Source organism: Mastigoproctus giganteus, chromosome 3 (assembly GCF_048544385.1).
Source record: "Mastigoproctus giganteus isolate SK-2022 chromosome 3, ASM4854438v1, whole genome shotgun sequence".
NCBI classification, from domain to species: Eukaryota; Metazoa; Arthropoda; class Arachnida; order Uropygi; family Thelyphonidae; genus Mastigoproctus; species Mastigoproctus giganteus.
The window spans coordinates 85,677,395-85,694,295 of NC_143577.1; positions in this window are offsets into that span (position 1 = coordinate 85,677,395).

Here is a 16,901-nt window from a genome sequence, read left to right on the forward strand (position 1 = left end):
GTCGGTATGAAGCCAGTGAAAGTAATTGGGAAAAGGATCGTGACGGAGTTTGAAAATGATTTGAAGTGAACATCTCAGCAACCGCGAGCATTGTCAACTCTTTCGAGGACTGCCATGGTAAAGGTGTGGCGGGAATTGTCCGAAGAGGGACAGCCAGAGAGAGACCACCAGTAGCTGAAATTTAAGTAAACGGCAGTTGGCACATGGGCAAGAAACAGCTCAGGATCCCTCAACTAACAACAACTAGGGTGAACAGAGAAACGTTTCTGAGAACACCAATCTGAGTGGCCACGTTATTAGATATATCTGCCCTTTTCATGAAATGCAGATACTTTTGCGGATAGACCTACGGAGTAGGTGACTGTTTATTGCCCATGTTGATTGACTGCCCGCGTTACCTCCCGCTTGCGGTGGATACGGGAGTACCGTTCCCGGACATGGTTGACTGGGAAAAAGACGCTTAGTCTGATGAATTAAGGTTCTAGCTCCATCATGCCAATGGACGAGTGGGTATTCGACGGCCAGTTGTTGTTGTTATTATTTGATTTTTAGGAGCATTAGCAACTAAGGCCATATTGATCCGGTGCGATGGTCATTCCCTGACCTTTCCGCATGCTCCGTATTTGGTGGTGACGGGCTCTAACCCCCGGTATAATCAAGAAGCGTGTGCTACGCACTGCTGCTCCTTCCCACCTGGCTACGGAGGCGCCTCGACGGCTAGTAGATGAACACCTGCAACCACACTGCACAGTGTAATTAAAACAGGCCTTTGGTGATGGTATTGTGGTTTGGGAGATATTTCCATGGACATTACTCGATCCCTTCCACCCCATTGAATAATCTCAGCACCAGATCCTATCTTTGTTTTGGACAAAGTTTTGCTCTACATGGTGACCACCTATCCAGATGGCACAGGACGTTTTCAACAAGACATCCCAGTGTCACATGGTCCGCAATGTGTAGGAATGATACCCGACTGCCAATTCCGTCGATATCAATCCCATCGAACATTTGTGAGATGCGATAGACTGCAGCATTCACCAGTCCACACCATTGCCAGTTCCGTTGACAAGCTCCTGTCCGGTTGATACAGGAAACCCGAAGACAACAACTGCTATATCGTGGTTCAAGCGGTTATTATGGCGAAAGGCAGCCTAATACGATATTAGGTAGGTGGCCAACTTTTTTTTTTTTTTTTTTTTATGTGAATCCCAAACACGAGAGGTATTAGAACCTATAGTACTTAGTACCGTGCTTGGGTTGGAGGTTGAGAAGATAAAAGAAGATATTTGTTGACATTGGACTTGAACTTCTGTAGATTGTAATTTTCAGGAAATCGTATGGAGGAAGGTTGTTCCAGAAAAAAAAAAACGGCAGTTGAATGAATAAATGAGGAAGATGAAAAGTTGGTTCTGTGCGTTTGAAGCTGGACAGTATATGGATGTTGGCTGGTGGCGGCACGTGTTCGGACTGTTTTGAAAGAGAGCAGGAATTATAGAAGCCAATTCAGAAGAATAGTGCCCATGGAAGTATCTGTAGAAGAGGCATGCAGCAGAAACAGTACGTCTATGAGAAAGCGAGTGGAGAGACTCTGTTAGAGATGAATCATTAATTAACCTAACGGCCCTCTTCTGAATGGAATCAAGCCTGAGAGAGGTTTTGGGGGCACCACCCCGGATGTGGGAACAATATTCCATGGCAGGGCGGATTTGCGATTTATACAGAATGAGCAGCTGTTTGGAAGAAAAGTAACGCCGAGAGCGAAAGAGAAATCCGTTTTTTTAGATGCAGAGGATGCAATATTTGTAATGTGCTTGTGCCAAGAGAGATTAGAAGTCAGGGTAATCCCCAAAAGAGATATATCATTTTGCCTAAAATTCGGAGTGTCACTAAAGATAAGCATAGGAGCAGAAGAATCCTTTTTGCGAGATATAAGACAAGACTGAATTTTAGAAGGGTTGAAATCAACGAAGTTGTCTTTGCCCCACCGGAGAATTACCTGAAGATCGGCATTTAAGGAATTGGTAGCAGATTTTCGAGAAGTTGAAGCTGATTGAGCTGGACAAGGTTTCTCAAAATGGAAAGTTGAATGCAATGTGCTGTCATCGGCAAAACTATGGATAGGATTTCCAGTCAATGGAAGAAGGTCATTGATATACAAGAGGAAAAGAGTGGGGGAAAGAACTGAACCTTGGGGGACACAGGCATTAGTGGAGAAGTTAGAAGATAGAGAGCCATCTACCATCACCCTCAGTGAGCGATCAGAGAGAAAACTGGATAACCAATTACTAAAAACAGTTGGCAAACCATAAGATGGAAGCTTGTTTAGAAGACCTTTATGCCAAACACGATCAAAAGCCTTTGAGATGTCAAGAGCAACTACTTGTGTTTCACCGAACCTTTCCACTGAATTAGTCCATAAATGGGTAACATAAGCCAGAATATCACCAGTGGATCGACACTGACGGAATCCATACTGGCGATCGTTGATCAGACGGAAGGTTTCTAGGTAGTTTAAGAGTTGGCGGTTAATTGATTTCTCCATTACTTTAGAAAGAGTAGAAGTAATTGCAATGGGACGATAATTGGATGGGAGGGATTTGTCACCCTTTTTAGGAACTGGCTGGAATTGGTTTTGGCTCATGAGTGCATATAATAATAGGTGCCACCTTCGCATAAAAATCCATATACGCAGGGTGATTTCTGATTAAATTTCTGTTTGGTTATGTGGGATAAAAATTGTACCCCGAAACATCGATTTTACTCTTGTTATAATGACATGCGCATACTCTGAGTGGCCACGTTATTAGATATCTACCCTCTTCATGAAATGCAGCACTCCTTCAGTAACATCATGTGCTTGTATCGTGATAGGAAACAGGTGGGCTGATGCGTAGGGATGCCGTATGTGTTCAGTTCAGTGCGAGAATGGCAAAGACGAAAGATAAGCAACTTTGAACATAGCATGACAGTCTAAACCAGAGCAGTACGAGTATGCCGGAATGAATATTTTGGAAACTGAAAGACTTCCGGGGTTTTCACGTATGACTGTCTTGGATGCGTAGAGATTGGTCCAAAAACCAAATAAGCTCCAGTCAATGGCGATCCTGTAGTCGGAAACAGCGGTGTAAAGGAGGCTGACAAGATTTGAGAGACAACAGAAAGGATAGAGTGGGCCAAATAATAACTCAGTAGAACAGCAGTAATCGAAGAGGCATTTTGGAACGCACAACTTGTCGAACCTTGTCACGGATGAAACATACCACCGCACGAACGAACTTGGTTTCACACCTGTCAGAACAACATAAGAAAGCACAGTTACGGTGAATTGGAATATCGACACATTGGAACAGTGCAGGACTGGAAAGAATGCTTTCCCGATCCGACGAATCCCAGTTCTGTTATTTAGCGCTGATGGAATTAATCAGAATATGGCAAAAGGAGTAATCAGTCCATGAATTCTGTCAGGTATCGATAATTCCGGACAGTGGAGGGGGTAATATTGTGCGCATTGCATTTTGTTACATTCCGTGAGGTCAATGGAGAAATATCTGAATACCATAAGTTAAAGAATCTTTTTCTGACCAGACCCACCCATCATGGCTGCAGTTGTATGTAGGGTTTTATGAGCATCAGCAACTGAGGCCGTATTGATCCGTGTTGTCTGTAAATTGTGGACGTGTTCTGTGGTCGATTTTCTATTTGATGGACGAGAAACTGAGTTTCCGGGAGAACAAACCACTCTACCCTCGTCTGAGACCACATAACTCAGCCATGTTGTGAAAAAGGCCCATAAAAGATTCCTCACATCGACGGGACTCTAACTCGGGTTTTTTCCACCTGGTGTGGGGAATACGGGGATTCTACCAACTGTGCAAACCTCGAGGGCACGCTGCAGCGTATCCATCTGCGAATGAGCTGTTCCAATGAGATTATACACCATATATGGGCGCAATAGAACTAGTTACAGGAACACGAGTGAATTCAACCTACTGCGGTGGACTCTCCACCCATCAGATCTCGATCCAATTGAGCACTTGTATTCTGGATGAGGCAGAACCAGCTGTACGTAGCGATCCGCATCTAATTTTCAACAACTCTGGGAAGCAGGAGCAAATATGTTTTTAATATCCATTATAGCAACTATACCAAATTGATAACTTAACATAACCAAACTAAAAAAAAATCAAAACCACTTCTAGCGGTTTCTTCTAGGATATTTAAAGCGATATTTCCCTCACTTAATATTTTGTGGTCTTTCACATGAACAACCCAATCGATGAGAAAAGTAAAAGACCTTTATGAAGCCAACTTGAAAACATTTTCTAAGATGGTATCTAATTTTTGCATATTACTAATAAACCTAAGGTATAACAAAGCTGACTAGTTTGGAATGTTGGTTTTCTTCAAATAATGAACAAAAGAGCACACTTTTAGTTTTCTAAACTCCGTTCATTTATCCAGAATCGGAGCTGCTTTCTCGAAAAGACAATCAATCTGCAAATAGAGAGGATAACTATTTAAAATTCTTGGGCCAACATGAAAAAAGCGCTACTTTTGGTGAGAGTCTTCGCGCCTCTATTCAATCACTGTTATTTGGTCCGATCTGCATGAATGGATACGGTTAATAACGTTTACTCAATTACCACAAACATTCGTCTTATAGAGAGGCGTACTAACAGAGAGAACCGGATCAGATAAACAAATACTTTCCTCTGATTTATTACACTTTACAAACAAACACACTCGCATGCACAGCTAATAGGCTATCTTTCATTGAAATTGTTTTTTTCTCTTTTCTTTCAATGCTTCGGATTGTGCAACTCGGTGGAAAAGTCTTCCACCTAGACAAGACAGCAATGAAACTTCGAGGTACCATAGAATTCAATTAGATAGGCTGAACGACAGTAAGCTCCAGGCACTGTAATTATCCATTTCTACTGGGAGTTCGGCTACGATGAATCATTAGTTACTGTCTCGTGAGGAGGGTATGTTTGATAAAGTGCAGAATCAGTTCCGATGCATTAATAAAGTGTTAACTCCTTGGGCTCCTTCTGTTTCAGTGATTCGAGACCCAACGCTGATGAACGTAAAAAAAAAATCGCTTCATTTTTTTGTCATCAGCTCGCTCATTGCTAATTTATCTCCCTAAAATCTCGATCACAGGATCCTTTCATTATTGTGGGATTTATGCCTTTCATTAAAGAGCAAAGCAACGGAATTTTCCCAGTCGATATCTAGATTCACGAGAAGAAATTCCAACACACGTAATATTATCGAACCTCCTTATCTTGAGTCTACTTTAACTACCCACACGTGTGCGTGGAACAAAAGATTTCATTGAAGGCAATGCGGAGTAAAATTACCTGTCATATACCTGCGGAGAACCTTTGATATATTTCCACTTGATTAAAGATGTTTGCCAGCAACTTACATAAGCGCTGTATATTATTTATCCGAAATCAATTAGCGCGCCGGGTATAATAATAGTGCCCGTATCAGATTACACGGATATTATGGTTATCGCTGTAAATAAATACGCGCAATGGCCTATAACTGCCAAAAAAGGAAAGTGTATATTGCGGGAAATGTTCATAAGTGTCCGTTAGTTTCCTAAATGGGATTTCTTTCTAAAAGAAGTAAAAATTACTATAAAGGAAGCTTTCAAAACGCCATATTGAGACAAAGTAAACACAGGCGGAAATAATTTCTTCTTTATGGTCCTAATTTTCAATTTAAGAAGTCTGTCCAGTGTACTGCTTGGATGGTGTCCGAAAAGTCTGGAACCAACGGGATTTACACTACGTATGCTTACTCTCATTTACAATGTGTTCAACGTGTCCATACTGACTCGCCACGTATTTTCTCAGCCGGTGTACCATGGTTGTTTGGATTATTCTCAACATATTGGGATCGATAGCAGCAGATAATGGTAATTTTGTCCCTAAGATGACGAAGATAGCTTTTTGCAGCATTGCCTCTTCCTTTAGAAATCCCCAATATGCAGAGTCCAGTGGTTTAAGGTCAGATGATCACTCCACTAGTACTCGAGTGTCTTCACTTACAGAATGGAGACCACATCGAGGCTTGTCGGTGACATTTTTTTTCCATTTTTAAAAAAAAAAAAAAAAACCACATCGAGGCTTGTCGGTGACAGATCGTCTTTCAATTTCTTCACCAGTTTCCTAACTGCGGTGTGCGTTACTGGATTCTTTTCAGGATGTCTAGCATTAAAATCATCCCCCACTTCCCTCTGGGTCCATTCCTGACGACCAACTAAGGACTATCTCAACCCTTTCATCCAGCGTTAATGCCATTTTTTACCTGCAAAGAAAAACATTTTTACCATTGGTCTAGACTTTTCGGACATCCTGTGTAAGTAGCAATGAGTTGTTCTAGTAGGGTTTCAGGATCATCAGCAACTAAGTCCATTTTGCTCCGTGTATATTCTGTAAATTGCAAGCGTCCTGTTCTGAGGTCGATTTTGTTCGTTGGACGAAAAACCGGATAAAAACCATGCTACCCTCGCCTGAGCTCGTCTAACTAAGTCACATTCTGAAAAATGCCTCATTCTTTCAGTCATCGACAGGACACGAACTCGGGTTTTTTCCACCCAGTGTGGGGAGGGCAGCGATCCAACCAACTATGCTACCCACGAGGATCTATAAGTAGCAATGAGGAAACAAAGTTTGCCTTTGACATCGATTTCAATTGTGGAGGCTTTTCGCCACGAGTTACCTCAGTATTGCAGTAATCTAAATATAAAGCACTGATCCAGTGTAAAACTAAGGTATTTGATTTATTTGAAGTTTATACCACTATTTATATAACGGTTTTAATTTTGGAATAAAAAAACTCGAACTCTTAAAATGTCTTTGTGTTCTCCATTTCATGATGTTGAATACCAGAAAGGAAACAGTTTAAAGACAGGAAAGAGGAGATAAACATGAGAAGACAAACTATCAATCTACCTGTCCCCAGAGTGAAACTGCCACTTCCAATGTTTCAACCTTGCTTGGAATCTCGTCAACAAGTTGGACACTGAAATTTTGAACAACCTCGGTAATGAAATATATTCATAATATATAAGATTACAAATGGTGCAGCAGGAAAAAAAATCAACTAAAATTTAAGGGAAAGTCTCTTACTACAAGATCTATAAAATATTTTACAAGTAGGTTTTAGCCTCATTTTGTACGTAGCAGTTCGAGTCTCCATAATATGCGTACAAAATTAAGTTCTGCCCTTTATTCTCTGGTAGCATTAGGCTTTTGTCCCAAATTTAGTTCCTTTTATTTTATCTGCATCATAATTCAACGTGCTCAAAACACCAAGGTCTGGGATTCTTCTCAGTCCAGTAATGAGCTAGATTCCCCTTATTTTTTAACGCAGTGTATTACACTTCTTACGCGTGTATTTTCGTAAATAAATAGTGGTTTCCATGAATGCGAACTCATTTTCTCTTTTAGTTATCTGGTGGGCGAACCGTTAGAGTCACTAATCAAGGAAATGCATTCACAGAAACATTAACAGCGCCATTTGCAACATAATGACGAGATTTGAGAGTTATTAACACCGGTCCTAGTTGTAAATCATTCACATCTCGCTGGACAAATAGTGTCTGCGCTGAATCCGTGGAAAATGTATTACGGTACGTCTGTCTGTTTTTCGCTACGGTTCGTGGACTGTCGTGCATCTTCATATCGACGTGGTCATCTAGTGTTTCACGCGCTGCTAATTCAACTGATGGCAGCCATTAGCTAGCAGATATCCACGAAACGTAACACCAAGAGATTGACACGCTTGTAGACACCGCTGAGGTAAGCGATTTTCATCGCGGTGACAATATTAGTTTGAAATGAGGTCGTCAGAAGCAGGTAGGGTGAAATTCTTATTTCTAGGTGAATATTCCATCCCTAATGAGAATATAATGATCGTAATGCTGGAGAATAAAGAAAGAAAAACCATAAAAAAATTCCTTTTATTCGAAACAAAAGTATTCTTTCTTATTTGAATTTATACATTTTTAAAAATGGTGTATTTACATATTACAGTTTAATTCAATTTAGTTTCCATGGCATTTTTTTTCGATAGAATTTGGAAGCCGGTTTAAGTTTCATATGTTTAAGCATGAAAATGATATTTCAGAATTCAAAATTAGCATTTGGTTGTATAAATTCGAAAATAATCATGTCCACTTCTTTTAAAAACGAACTCAGAATATTGAAATGGCATTTTGGATACCAAGACTTTTTTTTCCATAAATATACCTTTGTTTTGTGCTCTTTTAAGTACGATGAATATTTCTAGATACCTATTAATTGATTTGACGCATAGATTTAAATCCCCATACATTTTTCTGAGCACAACAGATTTCATTTGCGTACGTGTTCTTCCCATGTTTACTTTGCGAGCTGCCACTAGCGAGTGTCTGCAAAAACAGGCCTTCTGACCCCTTGCAAATCATGAGTCTGTTCTTGCTTTCGTATACGAAGTGTGACATATTGGATATAAATCTCCAGGAAACTCTTCCGTGTCGGAACGAGGACTCGTAACTCTTGAAAGGTTCTGTACACAGTAATGGAAAACCCCTGTTTTTCTTAGCCTTTCACTCACATCTCTTTGGGACGTTGGCGCAGTGGAAGAAAAGACAGCTAAAGTGCGTGTCCAGTTCTATTTATCAAAGTATAAGAACATTCCGGGTTACCTTAGGTCCCTTCTTTATGTAAATAAACGTTGGAAATATTTGATTATTAACCCTAAAGACAAAGTTTCTGATAACTTGAAATCGAAAGTCAAAGATGACCAATAAATAAAAGGTTAATCGAGACACTTGGAGAATTCAGTATTTGAATCAATGATTAAGGCTGTACACAATTCCTGCATAACATTTCCATTAAGATGGTTGCATTTTAATTGAATTTTCTGTAATGAAGTATGCAACTACTTTCATTCTATCCTTTGTATCTTTGAATACGTATGGCCTACTCTTCCTATATATAATCCTAGTTAAGTTGAGAAAAATCTTCCTGCGATCATTAAAGGTTCCCCCTTAATGTTCACGAACCGGGAGTAAATCTGAAGCTTACTTCTAAAATATGCCTACAGAAATCACGACAGACTTCAGTATCTTACAGATATCAAAGGCAAGAACTAAAGAAAACAGACATTGCCGAATAAAAACCGAATGAGGTATATTTCAAACTATCGAATAAAATAAAAATACCGCAGATGTTCTCTCTTGTGGAAAATTAATAAAAGTTCTCTTTAAAAGTTATGAGCACATCATGTCTTTCTCGCAGATATAACCCTATTTGAAAGGATACGGTAAATAATTCAGTGCAGCAATTATATGTTCAGTCAGCATTTCAGTTCGATAGCGCGCGATTAGCAGACGAGCTGGTGACTCGTGCTGCAGGGAAGGGAAGATAAAATAAAGCAGAAGATAGGAAACATTTGTCTCCTAGAGTAGAATCATATGCCTTATACATAGTCCATATGCTGTATCTCTGTACTACGTTGATACATGCCATCAAGAGGATGTGCAGGAGAGGAGAAAACCGATTTATTTTAATAGTCCTCCTGGGGACAAGTGCGTAATCTTATTTAATCCCGCTCCTCTGGAAAATCCGCTTCCCTTGCAGCTAAAAAGGGAAAAGAAATTAAGAGTGACTGATGGAGAACTTTTCTGTTTATCGTTAAACTAATGGAACAAAAATTCATCCGAAATGCATGGAAATTATGTCTTAAGAAGTGGTTGTATCTTCTATCGTCTGCTTTTTAAGGGAGGCTCATATTCATGTAGAGAAATTTAATGAGCATATGTCCTTATTTCATTAGTCGGATCAATTATAAGCCCAAAAATAAATCTTAAAACTCCACAATTTTTTTTCTACTGTGACATCGAAAATGCTAATTATTGTATGAATATTTTACATGGACCAAATAGGTAGTAAACAGTACATTTATAATATCCTTCCACATCTTCTAACAAAAGAAGTACGATTATGACGGTACCTTACATTTTTCCCTTCTCCTGATAGAGAAAGTCGTCGCTTGAGGATACAGATGAGCTATTGAAAAGCAAAAGCGTAAAGCGAAACCATGTTAAGCGAAAACAGAAATAGACTGAGTTTAAGGCTTAGCTTAGAGTTTCACCCATTATTTGAATGTTGTTCTCTTATTATAAAAATGAGGCGCTTTTGAGAAATTCGTGGACTAAGTATGAGAGGGTACTGGTACAGTGTCCCAACTACTTTAATAAAGTTTCAATAAGGTCTTTTGTTAATTTGTTGTCCTGAAGTCAAAAGTTGTGTGAAAGCTTAACAAAAATCAGTTACCGTGAAGTCATTCAATATTTGGGGGGGGGGGGAATATAAAGAAAATACAATTTATTAGGATATGGTTACAACGCTGGGGAGGAGGCCCATTCTTATTCAATGGTGAAGAAGCGGACAGCAGAATTTAAACGAGGGAAGGAGAGCCCTGGAAGGTGCGCTGTGGAAGATCTGCAACGTCCCTCACTCCAGAAGTTATTTGGCAGTCTGCATGATCTGGTGATGAGTGATCGACAAGTGATGGTTCACTAATAAATAAATTTTCTGTTTATACTCCGGGACGACCAAACAGTCAAAGGAGTTCACAGGATAGACAGCATACAAGAAACAGCACCGTTTCTTGAACCCCAGTCACTCAAGGCACGTGTACTTATGCACCCGCGCGCCTGACCACTAGGCTACGGCGTCCACTACATTGTCGCGTCTTGGGAATCTCGTCTGAACTTGCGTGATACATAATAACAGAGGTTCCCGCTAAGAAAATGTGTCAGCACGATGGGTTCCAAAGTTATGGATAGCAGATCAAACATGCGCAATTGTCAAGTGAGCATTAGCATTATTTTCAAGAAGATCTAGCTAATATCCCTGTTAGGTTTTTGACCATGGATAAAACGTGGGTCCATCACTTTCAGCCAGAGATAAAGGAGCAGTCCAAGAAGTGTAAACTCGGATTTTCTCCTTCTACAACGAAAGCTAAGTCGATTCCTTCTGCTAGAAAGATAATGGCATCAGTTTTTTTGGGATGTTAATGGAGTGTTGGTAGTTCTAAGGCAAGAACTGTTAAGTTCTTGCCTTAGAAAGGCCCAGACAGTCACAGGGACATTAGACAGACCCTGAGGAGTTTGCGTGAAAACTTCGCAGACAAAGGCTGAGAAAATAAAGTCTTGTTCCACCAGGGCAAAGCGCTTACAAGTCTATCAATGCCATAGCCGCACTGCATGAGTGAAGCTTTCAAGTTCTGGACCATTCCCCATATTCAACAGATTTAGCACCATCAGACTTTCAACTATTTCCCAATTTGGAAAAATATTTGGCTGGCATCCATTTTAAAATCGACACTGACGCTCATTGTTGGAGTGGATGCATTACCGGAGTTTGGAGTCAATACAAAAGTGTATTGACTCCAAAAAGGGAATATGTTAGAAAGTAACATGATACGAGATTACTCACACCCTTCATGCTCATGCCACGAACTTTTCGAAGCCTCTCATACGTTGCACGTATCAGAAGTGGAAAAATCATTGAGACAGCATTCAGCAAAACCCAAGTTCGTATCATATTTGTGATTTGCTTTATTAATGATTCATTAATATCAATAAGAATTACTCACTTAATTTGGCAACATATTTTTGAAAAGTCAACTGTATTCGAAATGTTTAGTTTTTTTGTGAAATGTTAGTACATTTTCAGTACTATAATAATGAACTTTGTATTTTTTTAATATAATCCAATTCTAGCTGGATTTGTAGAAAAAGGAAAGAAAGGAAAAAAAATAAAATGGAAGGGAGGCCCTGTATTATGATCTCTAATTTAAAAAAAGATAAGATTAAATAAAAAGTTAAAACAAAATTAAATGAAAAACTCTTAAAACTAATTTCGCCCTTCAGAAATAATCCATTTAAATTCTGAACAAATTGCTCGTCGAGACCTTTCGAATGATATTAGGGTAGAAGAAAACAAGAAGTGACAGCGTCGATAAATAAAAACAATATTACAGAACAGTTCTCAGTCTTGAAAATGTGTAATAGATCATTAACTGTAAAGTAAATTACACATAAATCACCTCCTGAAAAAATTAGTTTGCTGTCAACTATGCAAAAATCGGGGCACACTCCAATTAAGTTAAAATGTTCGGCTTCCAGAAGAATTGCTTAACAACGAAAATGCCTAATGAGAAATGGTGTTAAACAGAATTACTGGGGAATATTCTTCTATAATAAAATATTGCTATCCTTACGCCTTCAAAACGAAGAGGGGAAGGAGGGGTCATAGAAAAATGCAACTGAACCGTCAGTAGCAAAAATAAACTGGCATGAAAAAATATTGATTCTTCCTTAAAAAAATAAATAAAACCTCTTCCATCGGCAGATTATTTTTTTTTCTTCTTTTCTATTCCTTGTCATGGTTTTTAAAAAGTAAATGACTTTAAAGTGCTAGTGTTTTAGAACTCATCGTTTGATTGCCCTTAAGAGAAATATCTGATTATGACAGATTCAGAAAAGTGAGGAAAATTAAACGATTGCCACGAACAAAGTCCACGAAAATATTTTGTAGAGAAGCATGCAGCAGACTTGACTTCTTATGACATAGCCATGTACTTTATGTGCTAGGGAGTGGAGTATTCGATGCGGGGTAAGGGGAAAATTGATTAATCCATCACTTTTTTTTTTGAACGGAGTCTGGAGTTTTGGGAAAGGACGTCACCGAGATGTGGAAATGCAATTCCGGTAGGGTTAATTGTGTGAAGAATGAAAATAACACCAGCAGCGAAACAAAGCCAGACTATCCGGATGTTAAGGAAATAATGGCTCTTGCAAGCAAGAAGAATTAATGTTCAATTAAAGAAGAAAAAAAAAAAATACTCCGCAGTGTACGTGTTCTGCCACCTTTCTGAAAGAGAAGATGCACAGCAATTTCTATTAAAACTATTTTCTGGTACCATAGATTCACTAATTGTAGTGAAAAACGTAAGTTGGAAGACTAGAGACTGACGGCTGAAATAGAGGTAAAATGAGTTAAAACCTGGGTCGATACACATATGAAGGAACGATGAGAACATTTAATATAGTTGGAGAAGGACGTTAGGGACGTTCCGCGAAATATAGCTTTCTATAAGATAGTTTATTTCGTTAATAACTAAATCCCCATACATTAATTAAGGTTAGGTTTCAGAAATCTTGCGGAACCCATCCTTAGACCAACATAGGCTGTTGCCAGCCTCCTGTTTGCGGAATGGCATTCCTCCTTCCAGTTTGAGAAATCTCTGCAAAAACAGGTTCAACTCCTGGAATATTTTCTCTGCAAATTCATTAAATGCCGATGGAATATTGTTCTCCAGGCAATTCTTGAATGGGGCGAACCGTACTTAACTTCAATCCTACGAAAACTCGGTCCTGTCTTATTTCTTGCATAAAGTTTCTGCTGCTTTGTGCTCATCTTCAATGACACTCACTGACTTCCGATCTCTCTCGCACATCACAAATATTTCTTCATGTGTATAAAAAAAAAAAAAAAAAAAAAAATTGTTTTTCGCTCTAGGCATTATTTCTCTTCTAAATAGCTACTGACAGTTAAAATCTGAATCTACCCAGCCATGGAATAGTGTTCCCAGATATGGGTTGGAGTCTTCTCCAAAACGTCTACCAAGCTTCTAGAGTCGGTTTGAAATAGAGGTTAGTATAATTAATGACCCATCTCTTCCAGTTGGTTTCATTCTAATGACTGAACATTTAGAGTAAATTTTTCTTCCAATATAGTTTGTCTAATTATTAATGTTAATAATTTAATCACATATGAGGTACTCATGGTTCCAAACTTCTTCGTAGGGAATTATGTTACAAAATCTTAAATGAATTATAGATTTTTTAAAATATATTTTAAGGATGCGATTCCTTTGTGTCAGAGCTGCTGAATCCAATTAATTTTGAATAATGCCGATGAATTTTTGAAGATATTCTTTCCACACTTCCATTTTCGTTCCGAGATTGGCAAACAATAAGCCAGATAACTTTTCAATTTCTCAGGTCTTGGAATGCAAACTTGGGGGAAAAAAACAACCACCAACATCTCTTAAGCAATTATCATTATTCTCTTTCAATTCTTTTGGAAAGAAACTTAAAGAAAACTAAATAAGCTTAGTTTCAACAACTGAAATTCCATATCAAAAAGTTTTTATACATATGTTGTTCTTCCACACAAACTAGCGTGCTTTATAAAAGCGTCCATCCACTCCATAAATTTGAATGTATTGAGGGGTTAAGCCCATTTATTTTCATATTTATTATGCAAAATATTTAAAGTATTTCATCCTGAATTTGTAATCAATTAACATTTTGCAAGCACTCAAGGGAATAAATTTTACTTTATGCATTCCAATCATCCGATGCACTTAACTCGTGATCTTTAAAAACTTTAAATATTTAGTAATAGCTTATTGAAATACGCTAATGAAGTGTGCTTAATTTAATGGTGATTCACAAAATTTTACAATAAATTTCTGCAACTTGTTTTTTCCGCACGAAAAAATGCCCTCAGTACCTAAAAAAATTTTAATACTCGATCGATTACTTTTATAAACTTAACCAAGGATTTTTTGAATGTGTCAAGAATTTGTTACATCTTCCAAAGAAGGAAATTCAAAATTAGAAAAAAAGTTCGGCGAACTAGTAATGGAAATAACATTGCATCCTTCAGCAAGATCATTGGAGATGGCAAGCCAGGATTTTCCGGCCACAACGCAGATTTTCCACGTGTATTTCGCCTTTTAGCGTAAGTGAGGGTGTTTTGCACTTAAAATCTGCACCACAAATACTGTTTATAAATAAAGAGAAGGAATTTTCAGCTAAGTCCAACGGGAACTTTCATCGCCTTTGGATTTCTGATATTTCCACTGATGATCCATCAATTAGGCGTTGTCTAATTATTAATATTAGTAATTTTAATCACATGTTACTGAGTCCAATCTTTCCCACCAGAAAATGTTCAATATTCTGACATTAATTGAATAATCTACCCATTCCACATACAAAATAAGAAAAAAGCGCTTATATAAACCATAATAAAACTTCATTAAAAAATGTCGTACGGAACAATTTCTAAAATTCTTATTCACAAGGATGAATGACTTAACACAAAAATATCTAATTTTTGAAGTTGGTTTAAATTTATCCCCTTTAAGAAGGGGAACCTGCAATTCGCAAAATGTAGAAAGGGACGCGTTTTAGAGGAAATTTTGAAGTTCCCGAAAATCGATCAGAGAAACGTCTGCTGAACGCCAGAACTAATACTGCGATTCTTAAAAAGCAAGGATCGAACTCCACTCGTGTGTAGTCAGAAATCATCCGCGTAAATGACTAAATTTATTACTCTTCGGAAACTTCAATCCACGCTAAAAGAAAGCACAAATTCCAATTTCTAATTCTCCAACAGCTGGTTAGTGGCTTATTGTACGTATAGTGTGAATTATGTCACACAAAACAATTCGTCTCAATACTTAGACAACGCACCATTTAGTCTGCTTGGTCCTTTATTTTAAAATGTTTTTTATTCGATTAAATATGGAATAAAATATTTTTATACATTTAATATTGCTGAACACAATTAAAATCAAAGTCACTCAAAAAGCTAACTTCAGTGTTAGGCAAACTTTATTACTACATTTTATTTCTATAAATACCATTTAAATAGTTTAAAGGTGTCTACTTAAGTTTTGCTCTTTTACTAGTAAAGTCAGTCATTTCTTTAATAACCTAAATTTCACTTATTAAATTTAAATGTAATTTTAAAATGTTTTTAATTCTCCTAGAGAATCATACGCTGATTTCAAGTAGTTCAAAGTTGGAAACCTGTTCGGAAAATTGTAAAAATACATTTAAATCAGAAATAAAGCGATGGTGGGAAAACAGCTATTCTTATTTTGAAGCAGCTACAGGAAACAGTGAAAAGCAAACAAAGCCATACTAATAAGAAATTGGAATTTTTATTAAATTTTATTTTATATAGTGAAAGAAAGTTTTGGTTTAAATTCTAGTCGGGAATACTTCGTGCTACTCTAAGGAGTAGGGGAAGGTACTGCTTGTAACGATCTTCTAGTCACTAGAGGATGGCCAAGAATTCCGATGAAGTTTTCCACATTACTTTTGTTGTTAGAGCATCCCCGTCACGTGTGCATTGTTCTAGTTGTTCAGTGTCACTTGTATCCGGATGATAGATGAAAATAACCACGTTTGTTTCCTTTGCTTAACGCACAGAAGAAGCAAGTAGATACTTGCCATCGAGTTGTTCCTGTGCTTTGCATATATCGAGTTGTTAAAGAGAACCAGTCTTCGAATATGGAATTTACTCCTATGTTTTCAAAAGCATATTTCGTGCTATAAAGTTAAGATGAAAGACTGACGTATATTCTGTAATTCATCTATTAGTTTTAAATTAGAGTATTTGAAATTATGAAAATGCAATTGTTAATCATGAAGAGAAAAATTACTTAAACTCATAAGTTCTTTTAATTAGGCAGAAATGTTAAATCCTGCCTATTTCCGAATTTTAGGCTGAGTTCTCTATTCTTGCCAACTGCGTTTCCTCTAATTAACCGGAAAACAGCGCAAAATATTCCTATTTTTCTAACATTTCGATAACATCTATTCTTCTTGCCACAGTTGACATCCTCCATTGACAGGACACCGTGGACGAATACCTGAAAATATGATGGACGTCGGTAGGTTTGTCACAACCGAGTGACACCAATTGTCGAGGACTATTCTAGCGTGGCTACAGTTGGGGAAGTGATGTGACCAACCAACCGACTCGTGTCAAGGAAAAGGAAGGACGAAGACTACCGATAATGGT